Below are 15,427 nucleotides of genomic sequence, written 5' to 3'. Positions count from 1 at the left end.
CTTTTCCTTTCTATACAACAATCAATAGCAGATCAATCCACTTTATATATAGTTTACTCACCAGCTGCAGTTGTTGCTGCTGACTGAATAATAAAAGTGAAAGTAACAGTTCACAGCAGAAGAGGAGGAGGAGGAGTCTCATGCATTTTAGATTGTGGAGTCAGTCCTCAGATTCCTGTAAGAGAATCAGTCTCCAGAGGAGGGAGGTCCTTTGTGTGAGCTCTGCAACAAAGCACAAATCAAAGGCATAAGTCAAATCAAACAAACAACCACGTCTTGAAGAAATCTGACCAACTAAATCTGTCATTTACATCACACTAAACCCTAATTACACTTATAATAAATTCCAGTGTCCCCTGGCTGATTACACTCAATAGGAATCTGAAACAGCAGAAATTATCTGATTTAACACCAGTGCAGTTATTGTGCTAACAGATTAGCATATGGATGCTACACACTATGACTCAGAGAGAAGACATTAAAGCTACATAGCTTACAAGTAGTGCCAATAACAAACATAAAAGCGACACATAAGCTGGGGCTCACAGTTTCTTCATTAACTCAGTGGAAAATATGCAGAGCATGTTTAACCTGCAGGCAGACGTTTGTCTCCCCCCTCTGGCAATGAGAGGAATTACACAAACACTGATGAATACAGAGGCATTTCCACAGTTCCAAGACAATAATTCATTATTTAGGGAGAGTAAATGTGATAGACACATAGCCCGCTCTCAATATTGTATAAATGCCAACCTGTCCAACAGCAGTAAGGTGTTCAGTCCCTTTTCTTCTTTCAGCGCTCTCCAACGAGGAAACGCCACACCAACGGTAATCTGTTTGTCCTCTGAACGAGTTTCTTTTTCATCTGGAGCATCAGAAACTTTTCTTTAACTCTTCTTGGGATTTCCCGCCACAGGCTCCACAACAGTCCTAGTTGCTGTCACCTGCCTCCATCTCCCTGTACGTTCAGACCGAAAGCGGCGAGAACATCAAAGTTACCGCAAGTCATTCCGAGCCTGCGAACAGCGGCGTCAGAATAAATTGCAGTCCAGGCAACTGTAATGAGCTATGACGCAGTGCGGCGGCAACCAATCAGAATGCAGAAGTGCTCCGCTCTAGAGAGAACATTAGAACACACCCATGTAACACAACGGAGGAGATTTTGATCCACATAGTACAACAGGTTCCTACTCATGTATTTTACCTAGGAACCTTCAGCATGTTGTTCTGTGTTGCAAGAGAGACTCATAATAAAAGTCAGAGAAACAATGCAGCTGTGTATCTGGTACTTAATTGAGCCTCTAGATATGTTTATAATAAACTATCAAGATATAGATCGTTAGATAGTTCAGACACTATGAAATCACAAAATAAAACAGGTTGAAGACTGCAATGAACACATTCTCATCACTCCTCAATTCACTATAATCCATCATTAATTGCCTCTTAATCAAAATCCATGTGCCCTCCACATTTAAATAGATAAATCTTCTCTATGTTACAGTCTGTTGAATTAGCTCACCTGAATGTTTGTTACAGTTTTTTCATTATGGGTCCTTTTCATTCAGTGATATTATTAAAAACATCTATATGATGAATTTTAATATGGTTTAACATGTTTCAACCATATTTGCTATTGATGTATAATTAACTGTAAACTAAAGTAAATTTTCAGGAGTTGATTTTCTTCCTGTTTTTTTAATTCAATTATTCAGAAATATGTGTTTCTGTCTCTGACTGTGCCAATCCTGTGAGTCATGTGTTGCCAGCAGACAGACTATGCCCCATGGGAAGAAGGACAGAGATGAGACGGTAGTTAATGTGTTGCTTTAGACTAAACAAACTGCAGTAGTTATTGCAGTATGGGTAGTAGTGGTAATAGGTTCACTTGGGTTGGATCTTACAGGTCCTAGTTACAGAGTCAGTTCATGAGCTCATTGAACGGATCGGATCATTTCCCAGTTAAACGTGTAAACACATCTAAGGAGGGACAGGTTGAGATCTGACTGCACATTTTATCCAGATGTTGAAAAGATGTAAATGCAGCTGTTTCTAGAGGATGCATGTGTAATCTGTTCTCCAACTGTAAATAAAAGGTCTCAAAGAATAAACTGGTACAGCTCATGTCTCCTGTGAGATACAAGATGCAAAACAAATAATTAATCAGAAAGTGTAATGATCTGTGACAATACTAACTGTTTCCTGCTTGTTACTAAATTTGCTTCTTTCATTCTTTCCATGTTTGTCTTAATCTTCTCCAGGTGTTTGTAGCAGGAACCAGTGTATGAGGAAGGGCCTCAGATTCAGGCCTGAGGAGAACTCAACATGCTGCATCATGTGGTTCAGATCACAGGATTTTCCATTTAACTGCAAGTATGAAATAAAATACGACGCTTCACTGACTCACCTGGTGCTGCAGCCGCCATCGTCAACTTTGCTGAGAACAGAGAGTAATTCAGCTGGGACCATAACTAACTCATAACTAACTCATCAAGTGTTTAGTTAATGTCTCTGCAGTGAAGAGTGTGTTTCTGCTCTGTAACACATCCACATCATCACGTCATCATCATCAGACAAAGACACAAACATCAAGATGCAGCTACAGATCAGTTCAGGTTGTCAATCAGGTTGTTCATTGTCAATTACCAACGCTACGACTATAGCAAATTTGTGACAGCGCTCTGTTCACAGGCAGAGCGCTGACTGCCATTTATTTTAGATATTTTACTTATTATTTATCTTACTGGTTATTGTAGCATAAATTTTTTATATATTTTGGGGTTCTGATTCTGTTTCTATGGTTCTAGATCTGAGGCTGCTGATGGCGTCCGGTCCAGGGAGTGGTTGAGGCAGGAGTTCACTCACTTTTGACTGTGATTTGGTTTAGAGTGGCACATTTTATTATTGTGGTGATTCCCTGAAGCCCCTGTGTGTCAAGTCACTTATGCTCCACACATTTAACTCTTCAAATAAAACTTTTAACTCAACTCTTCAAATAAAAGATTTAACTTTTCATACAGGAACTGACTGAAAAGACTTTCCTGACCCACGTTTTCTGTAACTCTTCTTCCTGCTTCTAACCACTGTAATCTGAAATGGCGGAATCACCACTGACATTAATGCAGAAAAAAAGCCAATTAAAGCTTAACCAGGATGGCACAAAAATCACTTTTGAATATTTTTCAGTTTAAACACAGACTGTAACGGTATCATTTAACTTCTCAGTGGAAGCAAATATCGACTACTTACTATAACGCTATTTTATATCTACTTTATATCGCAATTTACTCCTCACATTCATTTACATCTTTAGGGAAACAGATATCCAGTCACAGTAAATTAATTAGTAATTAACCAGAGACCATCATTGACATGTTCTGAACCACAACTTTGATCTCAACTTCACACAGGTTAAGCTTCGTGACTGTCTCGTCAGAGATATGACGTTATATCAAAATGATCTGAACAGACACTCACCTGCGGATGATCTCCTGCTTTCAAATAATCTGTTTTCCTGATCGCACCGATGAAGTTTTGTTTGAGTTCCCTCGACAGCTCAAACTCTTGCTGAGCCATCAGTCGAAGTCCATACCGAAAGTGAAAGTCATCAATAAAAAAACACTCTCCAGATTAGATTAGATTAATTTTTACAAGATTATTTTCAAAGGTATTTATATTCTTTACATCCTGTATTCATTCTGAAACATTTCCATTCTTCTGATGCGCAGCGAAATGACTAAAAGTTTAAATTTAAATTTGTTTAAATATCATATTTGTTATATCTGTGCATTTTTGAGCAGAAGAGAAACAGTTTCTATTCATTTTATTGCAGAGATGTTTCAAACATGTTCTTCCTCACATCGACAATTATCATTGATGACCTCAGAATATCTGCAGAAACAAGGATCCCTGTTAAATCTGGCAGAATTATTATGATGGACAGACTTTTGTCCATTTATTAAACATTAAACACTAAAAACTGAGGCTAAATATAAATGATGCATGGTTCTGCACTGCTAGCAAACCATGGATATGTTTGTGAGAGGACTGTCAGATAACCGTAAAAAGGAGACAATGAATATACACCAAACGTCACAACTACCAGAACAACGAGTCATATCTCGCCCTTGACTTCACCAGTACAATGGTGGGTAATGAAGAAACACCACATTGTGTCGCATGTCTCAAAATATTAGCTTGTGACAGCATGAAGCCAAACACGTTGAGATGTCACTTGGAGATTTCACATCCCGAACACAAAGACAAGCCTGTTGATTTCTTCAGAAGAAAACTGTCGCTCAAAACAGAAGCTTTACTAAAGCAGCATCTGTGCCTTCAAATGCTCAACTTGCCTCCTATAAAGTAGCTTACAGAGCTGCTCAGTGTAAAAAGCTGCACACTGTAGCTGAGGAATTAATCCTTCCTTCTGTTACTGATACAGTTTCAATTATGATTGATGAAGCAACAACCAGCAAACTAAAGGCTATCCCTCTGTCAAACAATAATATCTCGACATGCATTCATGACATGTCAAAAGATATAGAAGAGCAGATTAATGATGAGATTGAAGACAGCCGGTTTACTGTGCAGATAGATGAAGTGACTGACAGCAACAAAGACTGTTTATTGATAACATGTCAGATTCATTGATGCAGATGATTTTAAGGAAGATTTGCTTTTCTGCCGAGTAACAAACAGAGCCACTGCAGATGAATTGTTCAAAATCATTGACACTTACTTGAAAGAGGCTGATCTGAAGCTGGAGGACTGTGTGGGGATCTGCACAGATGGGGCCCAGGCAATGGCTGGGAAACGAGGAGGGCTGCAAGAGCTAGTAAAGAGCATTTCCCCCAATGTGCAGTGGGGACACACTGTATGATACACCGAGAGCTGAGTGATATAATGACAGACATCACTGCCACAGTAAACTACATCAAAATGACACCTGTCCACACTGTGTGAGGAAATGGGATCAGATCACACAGATGTTTTGTTGCTGTCATGTATGACGGTTTTATCCAGGGTGTTTGAATTGCAGGATGAGATCAGAATCTTCTTGGAGGAAGAGTGTGAGAGAGAAAATGGTCCAATCCCAACGTCCCCCGAAGAGCTGAACCCTGAACCCTCACAGACTTAGTGACGCCACCTGGTGAGTGTTTCAGTGTGAGAGGCTGAAGGGTTCAACATGGTATAAAGAGGAATAGGACAGCACTTATATCACATTATCTTGATGATAACAAAACATTTGTATTCAACTGTGGGTTTGGGACTTTTGATTTTACATTTTATTCACTTCCTTCCCTCCCTGTTTGTAAACAAAAAAATAATGTTGGATCAGATCTGATCCAATCTGGATATTTTGAATTCATCATCATGTGATCATAGGACAGATAACTCCACAGTTCAGGCTCTGAATCACAGTGGTTCTGTGTTATACCGTCATGAATTTCCCCTAGGGGATAAATAAAGTATCTATCTATTGTCTGTTTTCGTTAGGGTTTGTTCATTTCATGCTTGTTTGTTCTTCTACCTTATTATTTCTTGCGTTTTATGGCTGTTGTTTGCCATTTTTATGCTTCTGGGCGTCCTCTGATAACCATGGCAACCCTGTGTTTAATGACAGAATGCTATGAACTTTGGGCAATTGTGTGTGAATAGAGGGCTCAAAATGTCTGCCTCAGAGTCCTCATGTGCACGATGGACTGACAGTAGGACAGAACTAAACCTTCAAAAACTTACCTGGAACGCGGCACCTGTGAGAAATATTAAAAGTTATGTTACATTGCTAAGAGAGTGTTGTTTTTATAGTATGAGGATTACTGTTGCTATGCGTTAGGGGGCGCTAGGGTGAAACTCAAGGCAGTCATGCACACATAGGGAGACACCAGAAGAGATGTCATGTGACTGCCTCAGTTGCTTAAAGTAAACAACAACTTCTAGCATGGCGAAGTGGCGGTTACATGAAAAGGGAGTGTAGGTTTTTCTCTTGGTACGGTCAGATCAGAAGAAGGAGGCACTGTGCCAAGAGGCTGGGACCAGCCTGTGCACCAACGAAGGCAGAGCTGAGTCTAAACCATGGTTTCTCCCCAGCTTTTTCACCAATCAGATAGTTACAAAAATATATACAAAACTCTGTGTAACTGCTAAGATAGACACTCTTCTCTGGGACGTTGGCCACAGCTAACTGCTTGCAGACTGTGGTTTACAGATCGGAGGAGATCCATGAACATGCTGATTTTGATTCTTTAATAGCAAATAAATATTGGTTTCAACGGATAACTTGGAATGGAGAACTCTTATTGCAAATAAACGAATGCGCTGACACTCCAAGCCTATGAGTCTGTGAGGGTGGACATTGGGATTGCGCCAGTGTCTTAATAGGTGTGGCAGCAATCATTTCAGGGTGTCGGGTCAGGACAACATTTAGTATTCAGGTGAGGGTAGGAATAAAAGAGACGCAGATTCCAGGTCAAGGTTCAGACTGTAAGTCTGTAAAAATTTGTGTGTGTGGTTCTGTAACAATAGAACACAACAGTGCAAGCTGATTAGCAGCCAGAATAACAGCAAAGTAAACTCAGCTAGACATAAGTATCTACACAGATAACAGCTAGCATACAGTGCTAAAGGCTGGTAATGACTGACAAACTAGAAATTAGCACTTTGCAAATACTGAATCAATATGTAAACTGCCTAACATATAAATGACACTAATGTCACTAATTAACAATTATTCATCTTAAACAAGAAATAACAACTTCGTTGTAAAAAAAAAAACGGTAGAAAAACTAGCTAGCAGAATACAGTAAAACACAATTCACATACTATCACAAGCTAGCTGCTAGCTCCGATTCACGTCACGTGAGAAACAACAATTAACTATGGAAAAAATGCACTCGCGGCTAAATAAACACTAACTGTGTGTAACATAGACACTTGAATGTGTGACTCACTTTCTATGGACGCACACTCTAAAGAAGGCATCACCAAATGGCGGACCGCGGTCCGGGCACGGGCCCAGTGACGGTTCTGCCCGGACCCGTGAAAATTATATTATAATTATAATATTAGGCCTAATAAAAAGATAAATCATTCGTGCATGCGCAGCTAATTTAGTTTATACGACAGAAACGTCATCAATAGCCAAGCCAATCAAATCGATTGTTTACCTTTCAGCACCAGAGAATAGAGAGGGGGTGGTGGTGGGGGGGTGAAAATGGCTTGAGAAAAGTAGACAGTGAAAACCGAACTTTTAAAGATGAATGGACGGAGCAATACATGTTCGTTCTGCCTGCAGCCAGTTCTAAACCTGTGTGTCTCATATGCTGTGAAACTGTGGCGTTAATAAAAAGTAGCAACATTAAGCGTCACTATGAGACCAAACACGGATCGTTTGATGAAACATACCCGCAGAAGTCCGCAGTGAGGGCTAGTAAGATTATCGAACTGAAAGCACAGTATGACCGGTCTACCCGTGCCCTCACACATGCATTTACAGGCCAGCAACGTGCAGATGAGTGTTCACTTAAGATTGCGTGGATTTTGGCGCAACACAAGAAACATTCAGCGATGGGACAGTGGTGAAGGAGTGCTTAAATGCGGCTGCAGAGACTTTACTTGACAGTAAACAAAAAAACGACATGTGTGAAAAAATCAAGCAAATCCCATTGTCAGCTTCAACGACAACCAGAAAATCCGAACTATTAGCAGAGGATGTACTGGCACAGCCTGATGCAGCTGTTCAAAACGCAGAATGCATATCCTTAGCCATTGATGAGTCCACAAATGTAACAGATAATGCCCAGCTTTTGGTGAATGTGAGATTTCTTCACAAAGAGAAGAAAGAGATGTGTGAGGACCTGTTGGGTTTAATGCCACTAGTTAATACATGGTTAAAATAGGGGGTGGGCAGCTCAAAGGTCTTTTGTTTAGAAGAAGAAGAAATTCAGTTACTTGAAATGTAGTGAAGACAACTACAGTAATGTTTTCCATTCAAGTGCCATACATGTTCAGACTTATCAGTATGTTTAAAGTATATAACACTTGAAATTTGACAGTAAATGACATAGAAAAGTACGTATGTTGTTTTTTATTTACAGCAGTGTGCACTATTTTGAGTGACAATATAAGATTCGGACCTTTGCTGGGAGGACATTTTTGTAACTGGACCTCTTTGAATTTTAATTGAATACCCCTGCTCTAAAGAAATGTCCGTGGTCCAAGGCAGACACGACCTAACTATCACCGCTTCAGCCCGTTGCTGGGATACGTTAACGTCGCCGCCATGTTGGTCCGGGTAAGACTGCTCTGTAAACAAACAGGGTTAAACGGAGGAGCTGCAGTTTTTCTGGATAAAAAGTCATTTTTTATATTTTTATATTTTTGATCTACGTGCAGTAAAAATAAGAAGTTTGGTCTCTAGTTAATTAGAATCGTTATAGTTTAGGCTCTAATGGGTGTGTATATGTCTATGGCTGTCACCTGAACGTATCACAGACCGATGCGTTCAGGAGCATACAGAGTGTTCATCATACAAAATAATTCACACAGTGATTTTACTTCTACTGTAGTAAAATGTCTTTTCAGCAACAGTAGTTAGAGACCGTTGACGTCCTGACGTGCTGACGTCAGTGTAGTGTCTCATCTCCTGTCTGGAGTTTCTGTTACTGGTTGTGTTTATCTCCGTCTGAACACAGTTAATGTTGCTCTTTTCTTCATCACAGTGTCTAACTACCTGCTGTACATTTAAACTTACACTAGTTCTGCTCCAGCACCCAGAGCTCTCTGCTCCTTTTAGTGAATTTTACAAATTCAGCGGTTGACTACATGCTTTTCATTTCAGCTAGTTACTTTAGCTTAGCAGTTAGCGCTAGCTTCTCTCACTCGGTGTGTCTTGAACAAACATGTATGGCTTGACTCCAGGATCCAAAATAAGTATCTACAAGCCATTGAGGTGGGTGCAACCGGCTTTACACCAAGTGGACGCGTCGTACTCCACACGAATAAAAGATCCCACAAGTTCGTTGTACTTAAAAAACGTGCATTTATTATTCCACGAGTGCCACATAAACCCGAACGTTCCATAAAATATCAATTTCCAAAGACGATGCAAAACAACAATATGAAAACGCGACTACGTGACGACAGTCAAAAACTTGTATGCTGCCGGTAGCAAACACACACACCTCCCTCATTCGCGGGCCATACTCCAAATATAGGGAAGCGCTTCCTCTCCACACTCAGGTGGAGCCACCTGCTGGACAATATCCGACCTCCCTGGTCTCATCCCCCATAATTCAAAATATTATTTTTAAACAATAAAGAAATACAAACAAAAAATAAATCAAATTGGAAAATATAACATTACTTTGTCACATTGGCTCCAACACAACAGATGACCTTGTTCATCAGAGTGTGATGTTGTTGTAACTTCACTGTAGAGCAGTCGTATTCAATTAAAATTCAAAGAGGTCCAGTTACAAAAATGTCCTCCAAGCAAAGGTCCGATTCTTATATTGTCACTCCAAATAGTGTACCCTGATGTAAATAAAAAAACAACATACATACTTTTCTATATCATTTATTGTCAAATTTCAAGTGTTTTCAATATACTTTAAACATACCGATAAGTCTGAACTTGTATGGCACTTGAATGGAAAACATTACTGTAGTTGTCTTTACTACATTTCAAGTAACTGAATTTCTTCTGAATAAAATAAAAAGTGCAAACACAGCTTTGAGCAGCCTGAACTTAGGGTGATGTAAAAAACATTCAGAATCTTTTGAATAAAATAAAAGTGCATCTTTAAGAAAAAATGTAAACAAAAGACCTTTGAGCTGCCCACCCCCTTTTTTAAACATGTATTAACTACATTTAAAATAAAATAACACAGGAACCTTAATGCCTACATTTCAAGTAAAATAGAACAGGGCAGAATTTACTGAAAGTGCAGAGCTTTGAGCAGCTCCCTTTCTCCTCTCTCCTCTCCTTCCTCCCTTTCCAACTTCCTTTCCTAGTGAGGGAAATGGTAACTTTCCTGCCAACAGTTTGAATCTTGGCTTAAATGGGGTTAGTGCCATTCTCATGCTCATGTGGAGATGCTCATTGGTAAGCCTGGAACGGTACTTTGTTTTAATAATGTTCATCGTAGAGAAAGCTGTCTTACAGCTGTAAGTTGATCCAAACATGGTTAAGGTGTGTAGTGCTAATTTGGTTAGACCAGGGAAAATGGTTTCAGGCACAATCTGTAACCAGAAAGTAGCAGAGTCAGTTGTTTCAAAATGCTCTCTCAGAGCAACATCTGCTTGCAGATCAGTGCGCTCTAACTGTAAAGATCCAGGATGTGCCCACTTGAAGGTCTGTGTCACCTCCTTTGAAAATCCTCTGATTTCTTGATGGTTGGTTGGCTGATTGGTTGTTGTTGAAGCTGACAATGGGATTTGCTTTATTTTTTCGCAAGTCGTTTTTTTGTTTACCGTCAAGTAAAGTCTCTGCAGCCGCATTTAAGCAATCCTTCACTACTGTCCCATCGCTGAATGCTTTCTTGTGTTGCGCCAAAATCCACGCAATCTTAAGTGAACACTCATCTGCACGTTGCTGGCCTGTAAATGCATGTGTGAGGACACGGGTAGACCGGTCATACTGTGCTTTCAGTTCGATAATTTTACTTGCCCTCACTGCAGACTTCTGCGGGTATGTTTCATCAAACGATCCGTGTTTGGTCTCATAGTGACGCTTAACGTTGCTACTTTTTATTAACGCCACAGTTTCACAGCATATGAGACACACAGGTTTAGAACTGGCTGCAGGCAGAACGAACATGTATTGTACCCATTCTCTGGCGCTGAAAAGGTAAACAATCGATTTTATTGGCTTGGCTATTGCTGACGTTTCTGTCGTATTAACTAAATTAGCTGCGCATGCACGAATGAGTTATCTTTTTATTAGGCCTAATATTATAATTGTAATTGTAATATAATTTTCAGGGGTCCGGGCAGAACCGTCACTGGGTCCGTGCCCGGACCAGGGCACGGACCCAGTGATGTCTGCTGTCTTACCTTCGACGCACAGCCCCATTCCTCACCTGGAGCCGCTCTAGTGTGTGAACTTCTGTGTACACAGCAGCCTTCAGCGTGATAGGCCATTACTCTAACGTCTAACCAATTGCTCCAGACCTCAGAGTGGAAACTACAGATCAGAGACAAGGCAGCTGCATCAGAGCCAGAGGAACATTTATATTTGATTTGAAAATGTAGTGTTGGGATGTAACTGAGAACATTTACTCAATCAGTACATTTTCAGCATTTTCAGATACTATAGTTGAAGTGTAATTTGATGCTAATATACTTTTGTATTAGCATAAAAAAACTTTTACTAGTATCCTAATATTTGTACACTGTGGTACTGCTACTTTTATTTAAATAGAAGTTCAAATGTTTTTTTATTAGAGCCAAACTTAGTTGTTTTTATGTTTCCTTTACAGCACTTCGGAAAACACAGTTTCTCTTTTAGCATCATCACCAATAATAATATTAATAATCACACTAAGTTTCTGTTTTTTACTGTTATTAACCTGTTATCCTAAATTCCTGCACGTCATTGATGATTTATTTGACTGTAATAATCAGACCACTGTCACACTGGGCAGAACCGTCGTCTAAACTCAGACGTTTGACATCAAACATTCAGTTACAGAACTTGTAGTTGGTGAGAAGGAGAAACTCAGAAGCTGCAGCAGATGAGGCTCTAACTGTTCTCTGTGTTTCCATAATAACAGCCTCTGAGCCTCTGCTGAGCTTCAGTCAGTGACTCACTCATGTTCATCAGCTGATGTTCAACTCAACAGTGTCACCTAGTGGCTCAATGTGACACTGTCACTGGTTTTATAACAGGTATGTTACAGAGAGGAGGACTGGTTCTGCCCTGTCCCCCAAAGACCATGAAAGATCATCAGTAAAATACTAAAACACTTACTGTTATAGAACATTGATAAACCTGTTATAATGTCACGTGAATATAACCTGTTGATTTGAATATTAGTTTGTGGGCTAATTTATAATGTTTAAATGTTCAAATCTTTTTTTTTTTTGAATATATATAAAATATATATACAATTTTTCTGTATATTATTTGTATCCTGGATGTTTTGATATCATGATTTCATTCTCATGATGTTAAATATGTAAAAATGCTTAAAAATATTTTATTTTTCCAGAGGTGGAAAATAAAAATAACAGCTGTTGTCCCACAACAAAAACATTTTAGAGATCGATACTTCAGCTTTAAAAAATAATAATATCACAAACATCCAGGACTGTTCTGGGTCACAGGAATAAAAGAGCTGAATGTACAGAACAGACTGAAACTCGACACGCTGATATCAACAGGCCCACAAGTTTTAGTTAGAAGTCTGACCCGACTTTAATTACTGACTGTAACTGTTTTACTTATTCTCTTTTTCTGACTTTTCTTATTGTCTACCCGTGGTTGTGCATCATAATGTAATATTTTAAAAGCAGTTTATATAAATCATGTCCACTTGTTTGTCTGAAATACATTCTGTATCTGACTGTGGATTTAAATCACTTGAAATCTGTATTTCTTCTTTTAATATTTCTTTTTGTCATTTTATTTTCTGAACTCACGTTTTCTCTGTAAATAAGACGTTGATCTCAATGTGACTCTCTGATGAAAATAAAGTAAAAGTAGCTTTAAACTAACAGGTTTTTAAGCACAACACAATGACAAAAGGAAATCAACTGAATTCAAAATTAAATTAAGTGAATTTTAAATGGACTGGATTTTCTTTCAAAATGTACTTCTTTAAATTACTGACTTTACTGCTAATACTTTAAATTAGTTCAACATTTAATTAATCAATTTATAATGGCTTTTCCAGTAAAAACAAACAAAAAAGAATTATTTATTATAATCAAAGACATAAATCTACTGAGACAAATTTACACAGAAAAGGGAAAGAGTATTTTAATTATTAGTATAATCATTGATGGAAAGTATAAACTTTACCTGGCAACAAGTTGCTCTAATGAAATTAAAAGCAACAACACTGAGGCAGCTCTGGGTCATGTTGTCCATCAGGACTGTTCGAAATTAATCTGATGTAAGTGATTAATTAAATCTGCCGTCACAACCAAGTCTGACACAGAGGCTCCCTGTCATGGGGGACATTTACAGACACTGACACCCTGTGGTGTAACATGAGAACTGCAGGATCCTTAACGTCCTTAAACAGAAGAGAGCAATTTTGGTGGTCTGTATATAACCTCCCTTCCTCTGAACTCCTGTGCTCTTTAACCTGAGTATAATTATAGTTCTCTGATAAATGCAAAGTTTAAAAAACTAGGATGTTTTAGTACGGACACAGACAAACTTGGTAAAACTTAACTAATACTACATATTGTATAGAACACAGCCCTGAGTAACAGGTGTATGCAGAGGTTTCTCCACCGCTGCTGACCCCACTGTGCGTGGTCAACCAGGGTGTTTTCTGAAGACCATGAGCCTCCTTTGTTTCCCCTTTATTTAGGGAAAGCTTCTTGGTCTGCTAAGCTGTGCTGCTAGCAGACCAGTTAGCAAGACCAAGCCCCACCACAAAACCTGTGGTGTGGGGCTTTGTCGTCTATAATGACCTGGATGCTCTTCTACCTAGACTGTGTCTCTGCTCTCACAAAGTGCCAACTGATTCTCTGTATAATAATTCTGGTTTTGCTCATCTGATGTAATGTGATGTGATTTCTGCCCCAGAGAAGGCGAGGGATCCTTGTCACATCTCATGAGCAAAACCAGCGAGGGTCCGAGCTGCTGCGTCCGATCTGGGGAAACAGAAATCACATCAGCATTACATCAGATGAGCAAAAAACAGAATGATTATACAGAGAATCATTGCCACTTTGTTGAGAGCAGAGACACCAGTCTAGTAGAAGAGCATCCAGGTCTTATAGACGACAAGCCCGCACCACAGGTTGTGGTGGGGGCTTTGGTGACTGCTAACTGGTCTGCTAGCAGCACAGCTAGCAGACCAAGAAGCTTTCCCTAAATAAAGGGAAACAAAGGAGGCTCATGGTCTTCAGAAAAGACCCTGGTTGACACCACAGTTTGGGGTCAGCAGGCGGTGGGGAGAAACCTCTGCATACACCTGTGTACTCAGGGCTGTGGTCAGTACAATTGGTAAAAAGGTTTTAATTTAAGTTTTTTTTAAAGTTTACCAGTTGTTCTGTGTCGTACTAAAACATCCTAGTTTTGTTAACTTTTGCAATTTATCAGAGAACTATATTATACTCAGGTTAAAGAGCAAGGAGTTCAGAGTAAAAAAGAAGGGAGGTTATATAGCAGACCACAATGCTCTCTTCTGTTAAGGACGTTAAGGTCCTGCAGTTTCATGTTTCACACCAGGGTGTTCTAGTGTCTGTAAATGTCGCCCCATGACAAGGAGCCTCTGGTGTCAGACTGTGTGAACGCCAGATTTAATAATCACTTACATCAGGATTATTTCGACAGTCTGAATGGGCAACATGGAACCCGAGCTGCCTCAGTGTTGTTTGCTTTAATTTCATTACGAGCAACTTGTTTGCCAGGTAAAGTTTTACTTTCCATCAATGATTTATACTAATAATTCGGAAATACTGCTTTTCCTTTTCTGTTGTAAATTTGTCTCAGTAGCTTTAATGTCTTTGATTATAATAAAATATATTCCTTTTTTTGTTTGTTTTTACTGGAATAAGCCATTATAAATTGAATTAATTAAATGTTGACTAATTTAAAGTATTAGCAGTAAAGTAGTAATTTAAAGAAAGTAGCTATGGGTGGTGGTGAAAGGAAAATCCAGTCCATTTTAAAATTCACTTAAATTTGAATTTTGAATTCAGTTGATTTCCTTTTGTCATTGGTGTTTGTGTAAACCTGTTAGTTTAAGCTACTTTACTTTAATTTCATCAGGAAAGTCACATTGAGAGAAACGTCTTATTTACAAGAAAGAAACGTGAGTTTCAGAAAATAAATGACAAAAACGAAATATTAAAAGAAGAAATTACAGATTTCAATGATTTAAATCCACAGTCCAGATTACAGAAATGGTATTCAGACAAAAAGTGGACATGAGTTGTATATAAACTTGGCTTTTGAAATAGGTACATTATGATGCCCCTAACAGGTAGACAATAAGAAAAGTCAAGAAGAAGAGAATAAGTAACACAGTTACAGTCCAGTATTTAATAGTACGGTCAGACTTCTAACTAAACTTGTGGCGTGTGATAATCAGCGTTGTCCGAGTTCAGTCGTGTTCTGTGACATTCAGCTCTTATTCCTGTGACCCAGAACAGATCCTGGATGTTTTGTGATATTATTATTTTAAAGCTGAAGTAATCGATCTCTAAAATGTTTTTTGTTTGTTGGGAACAACAGCTGTTATTT

Source organism: Seriola dumerili, unplaced genomic scaffold, assembly GCF_002260705.1.
Source record: "Seriola dumerili isolate Sdu_G_001 unplaced genomic scaffold, Sdu_1.0 BDQW01002177.1, whole genome shotgun sequence".
NCBI lineage: Eukaryota > Metazoa > Chordata > Actinopteri > Carangiformes > Carangidae > Seriola > Seriola dumerili.
Note: the sequence above shows the minus strand (reverse complement) of the source record.